Source organism: Canis lupus, chromosome 12 (assembly GCF_048164855.1).
Source record: "Canis lupus baileyi chromosome 12, mCanLup2.hap1, whole genome shotgun sequence".
NCBI lineage: Eukaryota > Metazoa > Chordata > Mammalia > Carnivora > Canidae > Canis > Canis lupus.
The window spans coordinates 54,611,442-54,627,809 of record NC_132849.1 but is presented as its reverse complement, the minus strand read 5'-3'; the positions used below and the strand labels follow the sequence as shown (position 1 = coordinate 54,627,809).

At 43.6% G+C, this 16,368-nt stretch overlaps 1 long non-coding RNA gene across 2 annotated transcripts in view; it reads right to left on the bottom strand.

Annotated features, from left to right (window-relative positions):
• LOC140600750 (uncharacterized) overlaps positions 1–16,368 on the bottom strand; it is a 361,628-nt gene that overhangs the window by 308,607 nt on the left and 36,653 nt on the right. For both annotated transcript variants that reach the window (XR_012003916.1, XR_012003917.1), the window contains exon 2: positions 7,672–7,768. This is a non-coding gene — a long non-coding RNA (uncharacterized lncRNA). The remainder of the gene's footprint in view (positions 1–7,671; positions 7,769–16,368) is intronic.

Genomic DNA, 16,368 nt, shown 5'->3' with positions numbered 1-16,368 from the left:
AAGTCAGAGTGACAGTTCTGTAAGCCAAGGAACATTGAAGATCGCCACTAAACAACCAGAAGTTAGGTGACAGGTCAGAACAATACCCAGAAGGAAGCAACCCTGCTAACCTTTTGATCTAGGACTTCTAGCCTCCAGAACTGTCAAAAAAAAAAAAAAAACACACACAAAACATGTCTGCTGTTTCAGCCACCCAGTTTGTGGCTCTGGACTTTGTTCTTGCAGCCCTGGCAAATTAATACAGGTTCTTAAAAGTGAATACAGGAGGCAGGAGAGGATTGAATATGGAAAAAGGATTATGAACCAAGGAACAGGGACAGTCTCTGGAAGCTAGAAAAGACAAAGAAAAGCATTCTGCTCTGGAGCCTCCGAAAGAAATGCACCCCTGCCAATACCTTGCTTTTAGCCCAGGGAGACTCCTGTTGGCCATCTGACCTAGGGACCTTCATGACAATAAATTTGCATGGTTTTAAGTCACTAAGACGGTGGTGATTTGTCACAGCAGCCACAGAAAATGAAGACACTTCCCGAGCTTCAAATCCCTCACACACTTAGGCACAAGGTGAATTCCTGTTCTGTGGGCTGGACAAAGCTTAAGCCACAAAGCTTAGAGCCAAGTGCCAGAATTTCAGTGTAGTGCACCGCACATGCTCAGTAAATCAATGCAGGTTAATGTATGTTGAATGACTCTGCCTTTCACCATGCTCTTCACTGCCTTTTCTACCTGCCTATAAGCATACTCCAGGTTTAATTTTCTGGTCTTGCAGCTCATGCTCTTTACATTCCTTAATCATTTTTATTGCATTTTATTGGACTACTCTAAACTGTCCTAAGCTCTTCTGAAATTCAAGAACAAAAACAAAAGAAGACTTTGAAGACCCAGCAAGAAACAGGGCCCATTAGGAAAGTGTCTTTAGCAGAAGGTTGTAATGTGAAATCACTTGAGCTAATTTGCTGCAAATCACAGCTGAATCTATTGCAGCGGGCAGATCTGAATGGGCAATTTCATAGGAGGAGATGAGCTGACTTGATCCTTACCCAGCTGCAAATCCAGTGAGTCTTTTAGGGTGAAAAAAGTACCCATTATGGTTTATTGAAAACATCTTTTTAATGATTACAGATAGGTTTGTTAAATCATTGATTTTTTTTTATATTGGAACTGCATGTCTAGCTATGCATGTCTTTGTGCTAAATATTCCAAAGTATGAATGAGAGTCTCCTAAACACTGAGTTAATGATGGAGTCTCCAGGATGTCCTTGATTGCAAGCTCAGTAGCAACTTTGGAGTTAAAATGTGTTATAATCTATCTCTGCAGCAGAGAACCCCTCATTTCAGACAATAGAGAGTCAGCTGATAGTTACAATTATGTCAAACCCAACCAGATCTAACCTCAGTTATAATAAGGGTTGAGCATATCCTTTGTGAGGCTGTAACTCAGACATTTTTTGAAAAGTAATCCATGTGTTGCACCTTTATATTTGACCTCATTTAATCATCCCCACAGGTATACGAGGTAGAGATTCTTAGTGCTAATTTGTAGATAAGGAACCTAAAGCTAAGGGTGTTCATCAGAAGTTTCCAAGGCCAGGCAGAAAGTTAAGGGCAGAGCTGAAACATGTACAGGAAACTTTGTGTGTCGAATGTCCTTTTCATGGTGCTATGTGCCCCCAATTCAGAAATGGTGAACTCATGCTCCTACTCCAAGATGACTGCAATCTAATTGAAACCATAGGCTCTTGCTTTTAATATTTGGAAAGGACATTTGATACACTCTCCTATGTCTTAGAAGGTGAGCTACTTTATGAGGAGGAGCCTTGGGACTTGTCATGGGTCAGTGAGGGGGAAACTGGAACCAGAATCCAAGATTTTGGTTGCCTCACTTTGCCTTCTTCAGCAGCACGCATGGATGGAAGGATCTGCAGGGAGTGAAAACAAAGGCATCACCCAGTACCAAACTGAAGAAATCACAGTATAAAGGTGTGCTCGGAGCTGATTAGGGTAGACTTAGGAAGAATTTCTGGAAATAGCAAACTCAAAAGCAAGCAAACCAAAACAAAAAAAAAAAAAAAAAAAAAAAAAGGAAGGAAGGAAAACCACAAAAGTAGAGGGCAGCATGTATTTGAGTTCTTACATATAATCATCACTAAAATATTTGTGCAGGGCTAGACATGCAGGTAAGTTTGGCCACTGTGCAGAGTCTGAAAAGGGGAACAGTGGAAATCAGAATGTGTAAAATAGAAGGAAGCTAGTATCAGCTCCAAATGTAAAACTAAGCCAAAAGTCATCTGGTATGCACACACGTCTGCTTCACCCCATTAGTTCCTCCAACCAACGCAACGCAGCATATTCTTCCCATGGGGCCAAGGGGGTGTGGTGGGAAAACCTTTGACAAAATCACTCATGCTAAGGTAGTGCACACTTAAAATATTCTCTCCCGTGAGCCCATTCCAATTTTAAAAGACCATGGGGGGGGCGGGGGGAGGCGGTATGATTAACCCAAATGAATTCATCACTAATGGTGATATGTCAATCATTGAAGAGGGAGTGGTTTCTTGGGCTTTTCCCATTGCAGAAAGGAGGATCCCCAGACCTGCCATCTGTGAATAACTTGACAGAGGATATGGCGAACCACTGGGAGCTGGGGATTTGTGCACAGCATGATGATTCCTGGTGGGTGGTTAGTTCAGAACATGGAGCCATAAAACCCAGATTCCAGTCCCTGCTCCACTACCAATGTGTGGGTGATTATGTATAAGGCACTTCCCCTTGCTGGGCTTCTGTTTCTTTCCTCCCTTGGCAAGAAAGTTATGCATGGTCTCAAGGCCCCTTGTGATTTGACTATATGATTCTAGCTCTGCCCTCATCCTTCCCTTATTTGGGAAATGTCCCTTATTTGTAATATTAAAATAATAACTGTATCTCACTGATAGCCTCATAGTAAACAAGATAATCTTTATAAAAAGGGCTTAGATAGTTCCTGGCACACAGCAAGCACCATTGATGTTAAGTCTTCATCATTGTAAATAATGATAGATGATAAATTGGTAGTTTTTCCCCTCCCCTGACTTCTTCCATGAGGCACAACGCGCAGGCGCATCATGACCAAAGTGTATATTTCCACCAATTTGTAGTGTTTGGGGAAGAATGATCCCCTTAAGACTAATCAATCATATACGATCCCCTCCCTCCACACATGTTAAAAGTCTTCAATGGCTCTTGAAGATAGCTTTTGAGATAAAGTCCGCTCTCCCTGGTTGGTTTACGGTCTACTGCTTCGCTTTATACACAGTGGGTGACCCTAGCTCTTGAAACACACCATGCACTCTTAAACATGCATATATTTTTAAAAGCAGCTCCTTCTGCATGGAATGCATTTTTCCAGCCCATACCCCTTCTGCACACTGCTATCTCATATACCTTCAAGGCCCAAGCCAAAGGTCAGTTTCTTTGTGAGCCTCCATTACCTTCTCTTGGCAGAAAGTTTTCCTCCTTCTCCAAACTCATATGTCACTTGATTTGCTCCTCCAACAGAGCATGCATATCAATCTAACTCAACCTGCACTGATGGACTGGACAGGTGTGCTCTCCTCAAAGGATTCTTTTTTTTTTTTAAGATTTTATTTATTTATTCATGAGAGACACAGTGAGAGGCAGAGACACAAGCAGAGGGAGAAGCAGGCTCCATGCAGGGAGCCCGATGTGGGACTTGATCCCAGATCCCCAGGATCATGTCCTGGGCCGAAGGCAGGGGCTAAACCACTGAGCCACCCAGGGATCCCCTCCGCAAAGGATTCTTGAAGGCAGAGATTCTTATTCATGCCCTAGGATCATCTCATAGGCCAGGAAGAGAGAGGCTGAGAGATGACCTTGGGGACAGTGCTTAGGAAAAGTACCTGAGGATGTGGTGAAGCAGGAAGAGCATTAATAACAAAAATCCTTGGCCAACTAACCAAGCTGAAGAAAGAAGACAAAATTTAGAGCCAGGTGGGGGACACCCGGGTGGCTCAGTCAGTTGAGTGTCTGATTTCTGGTTTTGGCTTCAGTCATGACCTCAGGGTCCTGGGATGGAGCCATGCATCAGGCTCTGGGCTCAGCAGGAAATCTGCTTGAGATTCTCTCCCTCTCCCTCTGCCCCTTCCCCTACTTGTGTGTTCTCTCTCTCTCTCTCTCTCTCTCTTTCTCTGAAATAAATAAATCTTTTTTAAAAAGTTGGAGCCAGCAGCGGTTTGGCGCCTGCCTTTGGCTCAGGACGCGATCCTGGAGTCCCGGGATCGAGTTCCACATCAGGCTCCTGGCATGGAGCCTGCTTCTCCCTCCTCCTGTGTCTCTGCCTTTCTCTCTCTCCCTCTCTCTCTCTCTCTCTCTCATAAATAAATAAATAAATAAATAAATAAATAAATAAATAACTTTAAAAAAAAGTTGGAGCCAGGTGGAAAGCTGACCGAGAGCAGGTCTGCTGTCAGCTACAGGGAAGCTTAGGGCATAATCATTTTGGGGGCAGGGGACAGTCCTAGAAACACAAGGCTAGAGTGAGGCCAGGTGGCCCAGATCTAAACCCATAGAAAATGGGTAGATGGTGGCACTTCTTTGACATAGTTTCTGAGATATTTAGTTCAGAGTAGGAGCAAGGCAGATCTTTATGGGATCCATAAGGATCTAGATGCTCTGAATCCCCCGAAAGCCCAGCACATAGGAAACCTTCAGTATGTGCTACAGTACATTCGGTACATGGATGGCCTCAGCTTCTTCCTACTTCACTCTCCGCTGGCGCTCCCAACAGACACAGACACTGCCGTCCAACTCTGCATGCATTTCTGATGCTTCCCCCATTCCAATCAGCTCATGCATACCAAGCCCACTTCCACCCCAAAGCCTTTATTACCTACAATGTTCTTAACCAGGTATCCTCATGGCTTGCTCCTGCCCTTCCTTTATTTTGGTCCCCAAATATCCCTAATCGATTAAAATGAAAAGTAAATCTTCCCCATATCCACCCAAATTCTCTATCCCTCTAACCTTATTTTTCAACATAGTCATTTTCATGACCCGACTTCCTGCACATTTACTTGCTTAGCAATCCATTTCTGTCTCTGGCTCAGTAGTATGTAAGCTTCCAGAGGGCAGGGACTCCTCTCCTTTGTTCTCTTATATACATGAATGCCTTATAGCAAGGCTTAGGTCACAGTTGGCATTAAATAAACATAAGCTGAGTGAAGAAACCAGGAAGCTATACTACTTCTAGCTACAAAAAGTCTTTATACAGAAAATAGATGCTGTCTGGCTCCATGTACATATGTTTCGCTAACACCATCTTGAATCTCCATGAAATTCACTGCCTATTTGAAGACAGCACATGTTCAAGTGTTGACATTTCAATGTGTCGGCCACTCCAAAAGTCCCAATTCTGATTGAATCATAGATCTTGCCTCCCGTCCTGTATTAATAAGCCCTGGGCATACCCTGTTGTTGTGCTCACCCGAGACATCACAATGGGCCTGGCCCTCAATACCTTTTTTATTTTCCAAAGGAATTGCAAGAACATAGCAGAACACACCAGTTGTAAACCTCTCAGAGCATCCCTGCTACCATTCCAGCTCATTTTGAATGGAAGCTGATAAAGATTGACTACCGTTATGTGGTAGCAATTCATCATACTTAGAGTCTCTCTTTTCAACATCAATCTTATAAATTCACCAGGAGACATAATAGTGTAAATATATTATTCATAAACTAGAGTGAATCCCCACTCACCACCATAACCATTTTGACAATAAATCATAACATGTAAATGGTTTTCTTCTTTGTTTTTGTGAGGGTTTTTTTTTCCCTCTCATTTTGGAGACTCAACAAGATACATCTCTAAGCAGAACAGAGAGCAGCAGAAAGAATTCTCTGAGCTAGAGCAGAAACTCATAAAGAAGAACCCGGATCAAATGCACAAACGTGAGTTGAACTGAGATGACTTCACATTTACTAAACCATCATAGAATCTTTCTTATTGTATCGCAAATGAATGAATGAGTATATGCGGAATATGCCCTTTTCGGCCTTTAAGGCAGGCTGTGAGGCCATTTAAGTGGAAATCCTCACTGTTTGGGACTGGGGAGGGAGACATTCACTGGCATGGGAAGGAAAGGAGCCCTCCCTGATGGAGCAGACATCAGTGTAGAGACAAAAAAGCCTGCAAAGAAAACGTGCATTCCTTTAGCATTGCATGCTCTGCGACAAGTGCATCACACACATTATCTCTTTCCATCTCACACAACCCCACAAGCAGGCAGGATGGCCTCCCTTTTATAAATGAAGGAAGCCAGACATGCAGTGATAAAGTAACTTGCCACTTACGCACAGCAGTGGAATGGTTGATCTTGGACTGGAATCAACCCATCTGTCTGATTCCAAGGCTCCTGCTTTTGAATACAATGCTGACTCCTATTGTCTGTGCTTTGCCTACCCCCTGGGGCTGGCGGAGAACAGCACAGCTTCTTAGACCAGAATGGCTGGTTTTACAGAAAGACTCCTAAAAGGGGAAAGTCACAGCTCTTTCTCACACTTACTTGGCTAATCCAGGAATGGAGACACTGAAGTGGTGGGTAAGGATACTGGCTCATACTCACCTCTTCTAGGCTGCAAGCTGTCAGCATTTATACTATGATTAGTTGGAGATTATAACTGTATTTAAAACCCTGGGTGTGACCTATTCAGGAGGATCAAAGGCCACCTTTGTGATTGAATGTTATTCCAAAGAGGCTAAGGGAGTGCCCCCTAATTAAGGAGTGAAACTCTAGGCACCCAAGAAAGAAGTAACTACCAATAATAATGAGACCTTTGAAGTTTATACAGCATTTTTCATGACTGGTCTCATTTGCTGTAAAAGAAGAAATCTCCATTTGTTGCCGACCTCCAGTGTTTCCGGAACAGTGACGGGTTACTTTACAGGTGGTATGATGTCTGCGGGGCAGAGTGGCAGGTCCATGGGGGTGTGCCTGTCTCACCAGCAGGGATGCCAAGGGTCAGAGAGCAGAGAGCCCCGTACCTGGCCTTCCTCCCCGTTCACTGCCCCCTGATGTGCCAGCTGCCAGAGCTGCCCACTCTTCCCCATCCCTCCCTCAAATCACTGCTAATTCTAGAACAAGATAAAAAATGCCAGTTGTCAGAATCTAAAAACTGAGCTTATGTCTCACAAGTCTGTTTTGTTTCAACATGATTGGAATTAGTCTGAAACTGAGAAATTACCTAAGAACAGTTGGACACATTTCATAGGCAAGATTCCAGTGTAGAAATTAAAGGCAAATGGTTGTCGTGAATTTGGGAAGCTATGCACAATCTGGGGGAAAAAAAATAACTGTGCTTCCATCCTAAGAGATGTAGGCCAGACACGAAGGCAAGGCGAGAGGAAGGGAAACACTCTTCACACTGGACAAAAATGTAAAAACTAAAATCACATACGACACATGGTGGCTATGAGAAACAAGGTATGGGGGAAGAGATTATAGCATAGAGCTGATTTTAGGGACACAGAAAATTATCCCCCATTCCCCCAAATGCCCTGCCATCCCTCTAGTTACCGAGACATTGCCATAATGGGAAGAACATACTTAGCGTTGCCCAAAGGAAAACTGAGCTCAAATGATATAGATCAATGTGCCAGCCCCAAATCTGTCTCTTACCAGTTGTGGGGATGTCTGGGATGAAGGAGCGTCACTCAGCCAATGGCTTCATCATCCGTAGCGATACCACCTGCACCGTGCCTCTTCCATGAGGTGGCTGTGACACAGAAGAAATGATGCACAATCACTAATCATCCAAATGAAAACGAAAAGCAGGTGACACTGTTCATTTTAACAAGCAGTTCACCGAGCTCTGCAACAAGCCCCAATTTAAAAAAGACTCGAATAATGGATGACAAAGTCAAACAAACCAATAGAACAGGGTCAATAAAGCTGAGGAGCTGTGGAAAAAAAAAATTTTTTTTGAGAAAAAAAAATGTTTCTGGCCAAAGAATAAAGGATTTAAGTTTTGGAAGAAGATAAAAATAAAGAACGAATAGGCTGGCTTAGGCAGAGGGTATTGTGCTAAAAACTGAATAAGAGAAAGCAGAATGACACAGAGTCTGTATTGGCTCTTGTCACTGGAACTGTTAAAGAAATCTAGATGTTTCCCAATGAGAAATGTTGGAAAGAGAACTCCTGCATCATAAAGATGTGAAAGCTTCTCACTATTATGTTGTCCTCTAATTTTAATATTTGATGGAAAGCCACAAAGTCAGGTGGGATCAATTTCAAAATGCATTATCGGAGGCCCTGATACAGTTTAGAAAAAAATCAACTTCATGTTGAATGTACCAGTAGATTAATAACGTTCCTCATGATACCAAGAGATGGTCACTTACAGTCCAACACAAGAAATATGCAGGAAAGCCCATCGGTAACTGCTGTATGATCTCGGAGAGTTAACTTCATTAGACGTGGATACTCTCACCTGGAGGGAGTGGGGCTGGACCATTCAGGATCATCTGAAAGGTCGCTCTAGCTCTGATGATCTAAAATTCTATTATTCCACAAAGAAGAGGTGGCCAGAGAACAGAACCATGCCTCTGAAAGAAAAAATGTTCTTCAGGTATGGAAGAAAAGTCACCCACCCTAAATTTCAGGCAACAAGGATTATCAAATCTTTCTCTGAAAACACAGCAATGAGTTGGGCATACATGGAGAACAAAGGTGAGCTAAAGAGAAAAAGATCCTCATTTGTGGCTTTTGTGGCCTCAGAGCAAAAGCAGATCATGTTAACTATCGTTACTTGTAATGCAGCCTTCCAGATGACAAGACCCTTAACTACGACATGTGAACACAGTATTAACCATTTTATTTATCTTCATTTATTTATTGTTTTAGAGAGGGAGAGAGAAAGGGTGGGGGCGGGAATAGAGGGAGAGAGAGAGAGAGAGAATTTTAAGCAGGCTCCATGCCCAGCCAGAGCCCAACGTGAGGCTCAAGCTCCCAACCTGAGCCAAAAATCAAGAGTCGAATGCGCCACTGACTCAGACACCAGGTGCCCCAATGTGTTAAGCAATTTAAAGTCTTTATCAGAATGCCCATTTCAAAAAAGTGAAAGCATGTAAGCCATTTCACAAATACCCTAGAGCTGATGACCAGCTAAAACAAGACTGTCAGATCTTCTAGCCTCGCGTCCGATATTCTTTTCTTTCTGCCCTAGCTGTCTCTAAATTCAAGCATTAAAGGCAAAATTAATGTTTTGTGGTTGCCCAATGGAAGATGTAACCAACCTTCCACTCAAAATTGGTTCTGATATTGAGACTGATGATGTTATACTTGTACCAAGATGATAAGAAAAGATGTATTACTCACATAATAGAACTTTCTAGGGCAAGCAAGACAGGTACCCCCGCTGCTGAGGGAGAGCTCAAATGAAGGTAGGGGAAACGGCTTGGTTTATATCGTGGTGAGTGGCTGGGGTCAGGATGAAGGCCCTTGTGAACAAGGCCCAGGGGCTGCGTGGTCTGAATATCACACTGGTGTACCAGGCTTTCTTTTCAGTTTGGCCAGATATGGAGCAAAGGATAGAGAGTAGAGCTTGAAAGCTCTCAGTGGGCATATATCAAACATGGAGTCAGAATCTTCTTTCCCCCCGCCCCCCCCATGGTAAATGAGCTCAATGGGTAGGCAACATGGTCCGTGTCCAGATTTAGAGACATCCCCTAGGCAGTAGTGTTTGCCCTGGAACACTCATTCCCTGTGCCCAAGCCAGAGTGACAGGGCTGAGAAGCTGTGTATGATGCTGACACTCCAGAGAGCAGCACCTGTCTCATTCTCTATGCCTAATGAGTTCACTCAGATGAAAGCACAACACTCAATCGTAAACAATAATCAACCCCAATCCATCAGGAACCAAATTACATGTTTGCGTGCACTGAAAGGCCTAAAGCACCCTCAGCCCAGTGTGCAGGAGAACATCCCAGGAACTAGCCTCAGACCAAACCATGAACTCATAGTTACTGTGACCTTAATAGTGCACTTTCGATACACTAAATATTGTTAATCCGCCTCCATAACCTATACATGTGGTGGTAGGTCCAACCCACATTTTAGAGTTTAGTAGAGCACAAATGGGGCTGCTGGAGTGCACAGCTCTAGGAGGTAATATTATCATTGTGCTCTATTGGACAACATCCACTGAAGTTGGGCACTGTACAGCCAGTGGAGCTGTACCCAGGGGCCTTGTTCAAAAGATGAAGTAATCTGCTCTAAAGGAGACACTCAGGAAATAGCTGTCCTACAATCTGAACCCAAAGCTTTCTGACTCTAAAGTCCTTATATTAGATCTTCCATAAGACAGTAAAACTTTATCTTAAAAAGAACAGAAAGGAAGTTGGGGGGGGGGGGCAATGGGGAATTTTTTGTGGTTGCTTTTCCTTATCTTCAAAGATCTCCAGAAGAAAATTAGCATTCAGTCGAGGACTCCCAAGTGGGGCAGTTGCCAAGCAGTCTACACAAGCCTGTGAATTTTAGGGAGGAATCAACCGGGCATTTCAGTGGCATATCAGCCTATTGTGTTTGGCATCCCTCAGTTCTGAGTTCAGGAGTCATTTTTGGTGAGGGATAACGGGGATGATGAAAAGAATCAGAAATGTTGATGAGAATTCTCTCATTTAGAAATACCAATCAGATATAGGGGAGAAGAAAGCCAGAAAGGGCATCTTAAAGCGTGTGTGTTCGGATCACTACCCTGCAAGGAAATAGGGAAAGTGACTCACATTATGTGAGAGTCTGAGAGGTCCTCCTGCTCTGTGCAGGGAGGCAGTACCACACACGGTTGTGAGTGTGCACCGTGCTATGTGCTGGGAGGTGCACTTCAAGGGGGTGACACCCCAAGATAGCCCTCGAGGAATTGATAACCTAGCCAAGAGTATAGAGAGGAACCCCAGGAGGGGACATGCAAAGAAGTGTCATGAGGAGAAGGCATGTGCACTGAGCCTCTGAGGCTCATTAGGTTTAGTCCCTAAGGTTATGATGGTGATCAATCTGGTGAGGGCCATGCTTCCAGGGTGGAGGACTCGGGGTCCTTACAAGTGGAAAGCACGGCAGGCGAGAGTGATAGAAAGATGAGAAGAAACTTAAGGAGCATGAGAAGAAACTTGGCCTCATACTGCCAGCTTTGAATATGGAGAGAGACCACAAGTCAAGGAATGTGATGGCCTCTAAAAGCTAGAAGGGAGGGGTGCCTGGGTGGCTCAGTCAGGGCTAATCATCTGCCTTTGGCTCAGGTCATGATCCCAGGGTCCTGGGATTGTCGGGCTCCCTGTTCAACGAGGAGTCTGGTTCTCCCTCTCCCTCTTCTGCTCCCCCTGCTTGTGTTTTCTTTCACTTTCTCTCTCCTCATCCCTGTCAAATAAATAAATAAAGTCAATAAAATAAAATAAAATAAAATAATATAAAATAAAATAAAATAAAATAAAATAAAATAAAATAAAATAAAATAAAATAATAAAAGCTAGAAGGGATAAGAAAACAGATTTTCCCCGGAGCCTCCAGAAAGCACACAGCCCTAGCCAAACCTCAATTTGAGTCCAATGAGACCCATTTCATGCTTCGGACCTACAGAATTGGATGGTAATAAATTTGCATTGTTTTATGTCACTAGGTTTATGGAAACATATTATAGCAGCAAGAGACCAATACACACAGAAACTCATGTTATCACAACTAGTGCAGGATAAAGTTCCAAAAGGAAGGAAGAGGAGGGCAAAGAGCCAACTACGTTGATGTCAACCTGCTGACTATGGAGAAATAAATGATGAGATAGTGCAGGGTGTAACTGAGAAGCAGCAGACGACACATGTGCCTTGATGAGGCTGTCCCCAAACTCAGAGCAGAAAGATGGTGAAGCGATGGGCATCCAGGGCCAAGGTGAGACATGGCGATGTCATTGTACATTCGGGGCCGAATGATATTCCAGGTACCTGGTGCTCATTGGAGCTTCCATTTGTCCTTTCCACTACCCTACCTTCTTTCTTCTTTTTTTTTTATTTTTTAAAAGATTTTATTTATTTATTCATGAGAGACACACAGAGAGAGAGAGGCAGAGAACAGAGGGAGAAGCAGGCTCCTGTGGGGAAGGGAGAGCCCAGATGAGAACCATAAGGGGAGCGTGGCACTTCCTTGGGCAAGTCCCTTCCCTCTGTCTCGTCTGTGAAATGGGAATAGCAGTCCTGCTCCTGCTTCCCTAGCAGATGGCCGAGGAGATGAAAGGAAGAGATGTAAGTGAAGGATCTTTGTAAGAGGACAGCACAGCCGTCATCAGCCCTCCCTACTCTGCAGGCTCCCAAAAGACAAAGAGGGAGTAGGTCTGTCTTCCGGAGGCCTCAGAGTTGTCTGGTTGCCGGTTTGATCATATATACACACATCACACATCCTTCCCTTCATTCCTCTTCCTCCTTACCTCCTAATTGTTTCTATTCCCCTTCTAATCAGCTGAACACTTTGATCACGATTTTGCCTTCCTGTCAAGCAAATCTCTGAAATTCATTTATTTGCAAACTGGTTTTACAACCCAAATTGCTCATGCATAATGTTAAGCATGTCAAAGGAAACCTGAGCATCCACCTGGGAAGTATCAACAGATAGCAAGACTCTCAAGCTCTTTAAAACTAGGAAGCTTTCCTGGAATAAATATTCATTGTGCATTTTATTCTCTATTTTGAGATGGGGGGAAAGCATCAAAACATTATTATAAGGTCATTTCATTGGTGACATGTGAGTAATAATTTTACAATTAATCCAGATGATGACTATTCCTAAGATTATACATTCCAGGTAAGTTTCAAGGTTTTGACTTTTCTTGAGTTCTTCTCTTTACATGGTCTTGTTTTGAGATTTGAGTTGGCTATTTGTAGGCAATAAAAATATGCAGAGCTTCCACCACGAAACTGCTTCTGCCATCTACAAATGAGGAGCTTTCCTTTCAAACTGTGTGTCCTCTGTTTTCTGAACTGGCATCCTCAGTAGGTGCCATGTTGGCCTGTTCTGGGCAGAACCAAGCGTGTGAATTTTTTAAGAGAGGAAAAGAAAAAAAGCCAAAGCTTGTCAAGGAACCTGCCCACTTGGGCGAGACCACACAGAAAAAAATTAACTTACTGCAGAGCTGAACTCTGCAAGCACACCCAGGCAGGGAATGGGCACATAGAGGGGGGTTTACAATGACACGGGCCTCTACGCCTGATGCTAGACTACTTCAATGGATCGAGCTGAGCACTAGGCATCCAAAAAGAAGATGCCTGTTCATGGAACAACCAGCTATTCATGGTAGTTCTCCTGTCTTTGTCTGTTTTTCCCCACCATGCACACCCAGGTTCCCCTCAGATGCCCCACTGCCACCCTACTGCCTACCAAATGTTGCCCTTGGAAGATGAACAGTCATACCTCAAAGTTAAGCAGAATTCACAATCTCAGAAGAGTTTGGGTGATCATATGGTTTGATATTCTCATTTCCTATGCTCCAGAGAGCCCAGCTGGTTAGAGAGAGGGAAGGCCCCTGACCGCCCAGCACAGCCCATCATGGTATCTACTATGTTAAGTCTTTCTGGGGCTTGGTTTCCTGAATGTCATCTCATCCTCTGAAAGGGAAGGCTTTGTATCCCAGAGTGGGAAAATTGAGAGACAAAAGTATGAAGCTTTTCATGGTACAACCCCCATCCCCACCAAAGGCAATTCCCCCGCACAGTTAAGTCAATCAATACAAATGGAATAGGTCACTTGAAACATTTTCAAACTTGCATTATTAAGCCAGGAAATGGTATCATTTCTCTGCATTCAGGACCTTAGAGGAAATCCTGAGAGGGCTCCTTTGCTAAATTGGTATGTGGTTTGCATCTCAGGTCTTTCTTTTATCTGTCACTCGTGATTTGGTCAGAGCGGCATGGTCCCAGCTGGTGAGAATTCAGTCGCAGAGCTTGGGGTCTAGGTTTGTTAAGGAGACATTCACTGCCTCAAGGAACCAATTTTTAGCACTTGCTTCTCCTTTCCTCATCCTACCTGGCTCTCCTCAGTTTCGAGTTATAGCCCAAATCTGCTCCTATCTAGTAAAGGCAGAGCCTGCAAAGGGGAAGAAATTAAACAAATACATCCCCCACCTTGCCTTGATTGCTCAAGCTGGCACTGGAAACCTTTCTTCAGCCCGCCACAGCATGTGGGGTATTGTCTCTTTTGATTGGCGTTGATCTGTGAGTTCCTTCCACACAGGAGCCTGGTCTTACTGATCATATAACAAATGACTCTACTAATAATCCTTATTAGTTATGAAGAAGCAAAAAAAAAATGAAGAAGAGAGAAGAAAATTTAAAAAATGAAAGAAATCCAGGTGCCACCGGGTCTTAACCAGAGTGGAAGCAGGTGCCACCGGGTCTTAACCAGAGTGGAAGCAGCAAACAGAAAGACGGGCTGGTGAACAGTGTCAGAGACACAACAATTGGGCCCAAGTGGATTCCTTGCCATCATCATAGTGCATGGTGACTGATGGAACAGGGACTCTTCAGTGGTCTGGTTTTTTCATCATCTCGATGTCTGCTCTTTGGAGCAGAAATAATCTTTGGCCTTAGCCTAAGGACAGACAAGAAGATTGAAGCTAGTCTGCTGAACTGGACCCAGAGTACAGAGAGAGTTTAGTGGTCCAGCCCAGAAGTGGGCCATCAGCCCATCTCCAAATGCTCTCTGTACATCTGGGCTATGGACATGACAAGAGTCCAGTCCTCTCCTAAAGGTGTCAGGAAATACAGAAGATGGAAGGAAAGTTTCTAAAGCATCTTAGGATAAGGATCCTTCACCGAGAATCTGAGAGGAAGAGAGTTGAAGGCTTCCTACCCCTAAACTGTGCCAGAAGAGAGACCTCACATCCTCCATGTCTCCTCAGGAGTCAATGTGAGTCATTTCTTCTTGGAAAGCTCCTCTGCCATTTCACTGTGTGACCTATAACCCACCTGTGCACCTCACATCTTTCACTGGATTACCTCCATGCTGGATCTCTCTGCCAGAAGCTGTCCTTGCTTAAATATCCCCTAGGGGACAGTGAGAGATGACTCTGCAGGATCAGTACAGGTAGTGGTGCATACTTACTCACAGTTTCTAAGCTCTTTTATGTCTTCTATCTCATCTACATTTTCCAACAACTCAAACATGGAGCTTTTCCAAGCTCCAAGGGCTAATAAGACAGGAAAGCCTGACTCCAAATCCCACTCCTAAACCTGATCTGTTTCTGATGCTCTCTGAGAAAAGGCTAAGTTTTATGAGTGACCTGATCTAGAGGATGCATTCTGTCCTAAAGTTCAAGTGATGGGATCATTTGGAGACATGAAGAGCTCTGCTCTAAAGGTATCTAAAAGTTCATACTTTTTTAGCCTGGAAAGCTGCAGTAACTACTTAAACTAAAACAGCCTTTAAAAAAAAAAAAAAAAAAAAAAAAAAAGCTAATAATCACTAGCTGCTATAAAAGCAGTTAATTGTAATTAATGATTCATTAATGTAAAATTAAGATCCCTGCTATCCCATAACTAGTCAATAGCTAGAGATAGATGAGAATATAGCTGATGAGCCTTTCCAAACCTCTAGGGTTCAGGATAAGGTACCTCTCTCTAAGACTTGTCAAAATGCTCCAAGAACATGGACCCTAATCTTTTCCAAAACCATAATGGAACCTCTTTCCCATGGATACAAAGCAATAGACACCTACCCGTCAACAATTCAGATAGAGCACTTCTGCTACTATAGACTTCAGGATAATGGAAAGCCCCAGATGGCTGCAGCCAGGGCTGGTCCTTAGACATCATCTTACTCATCAGGCTCACAGAGAAGTGTGTTGCCCAGAGTTACAGAAAGGAGTTAGCAGTGAAACTGGGAGGCAGCTCCAAGCTCCACATTTCAGGGCTCATACCCTTTCTGCTCTACTCTGCTACCACTCAGAGATGAACTCTCTGAAATCAAGGCACTTGTAACTGAATAGATCTTAAATCAAGAATCTGCGAGCTGAACTCTTCATCTCTCTCGAGATCCTTACCCATGTCAAGATTTTCTCTGGAACCCGGGACAATCACAAAGCAGAATAAGGAGGCAGAAGTCTTGAGAGTTTGGGGCAGATAAATGCTGAACTTCATTCACATGTATTTTAAAATATAAATGGAATATAGTAAAAGTTGGCCTCCAAGGTCACAGTATCGTTAGGCAAATACAAGAGGGAAAGAAATCTCCCTAGAAGTTGATAAGATACCAAGAAGTAACAGGCAACTTCACAAGAGAACAGAACTCAAGAAATTTGCTGACAGTGCTAAAGTTGGGCCAGACAAAGAGAAAGGGCAAACC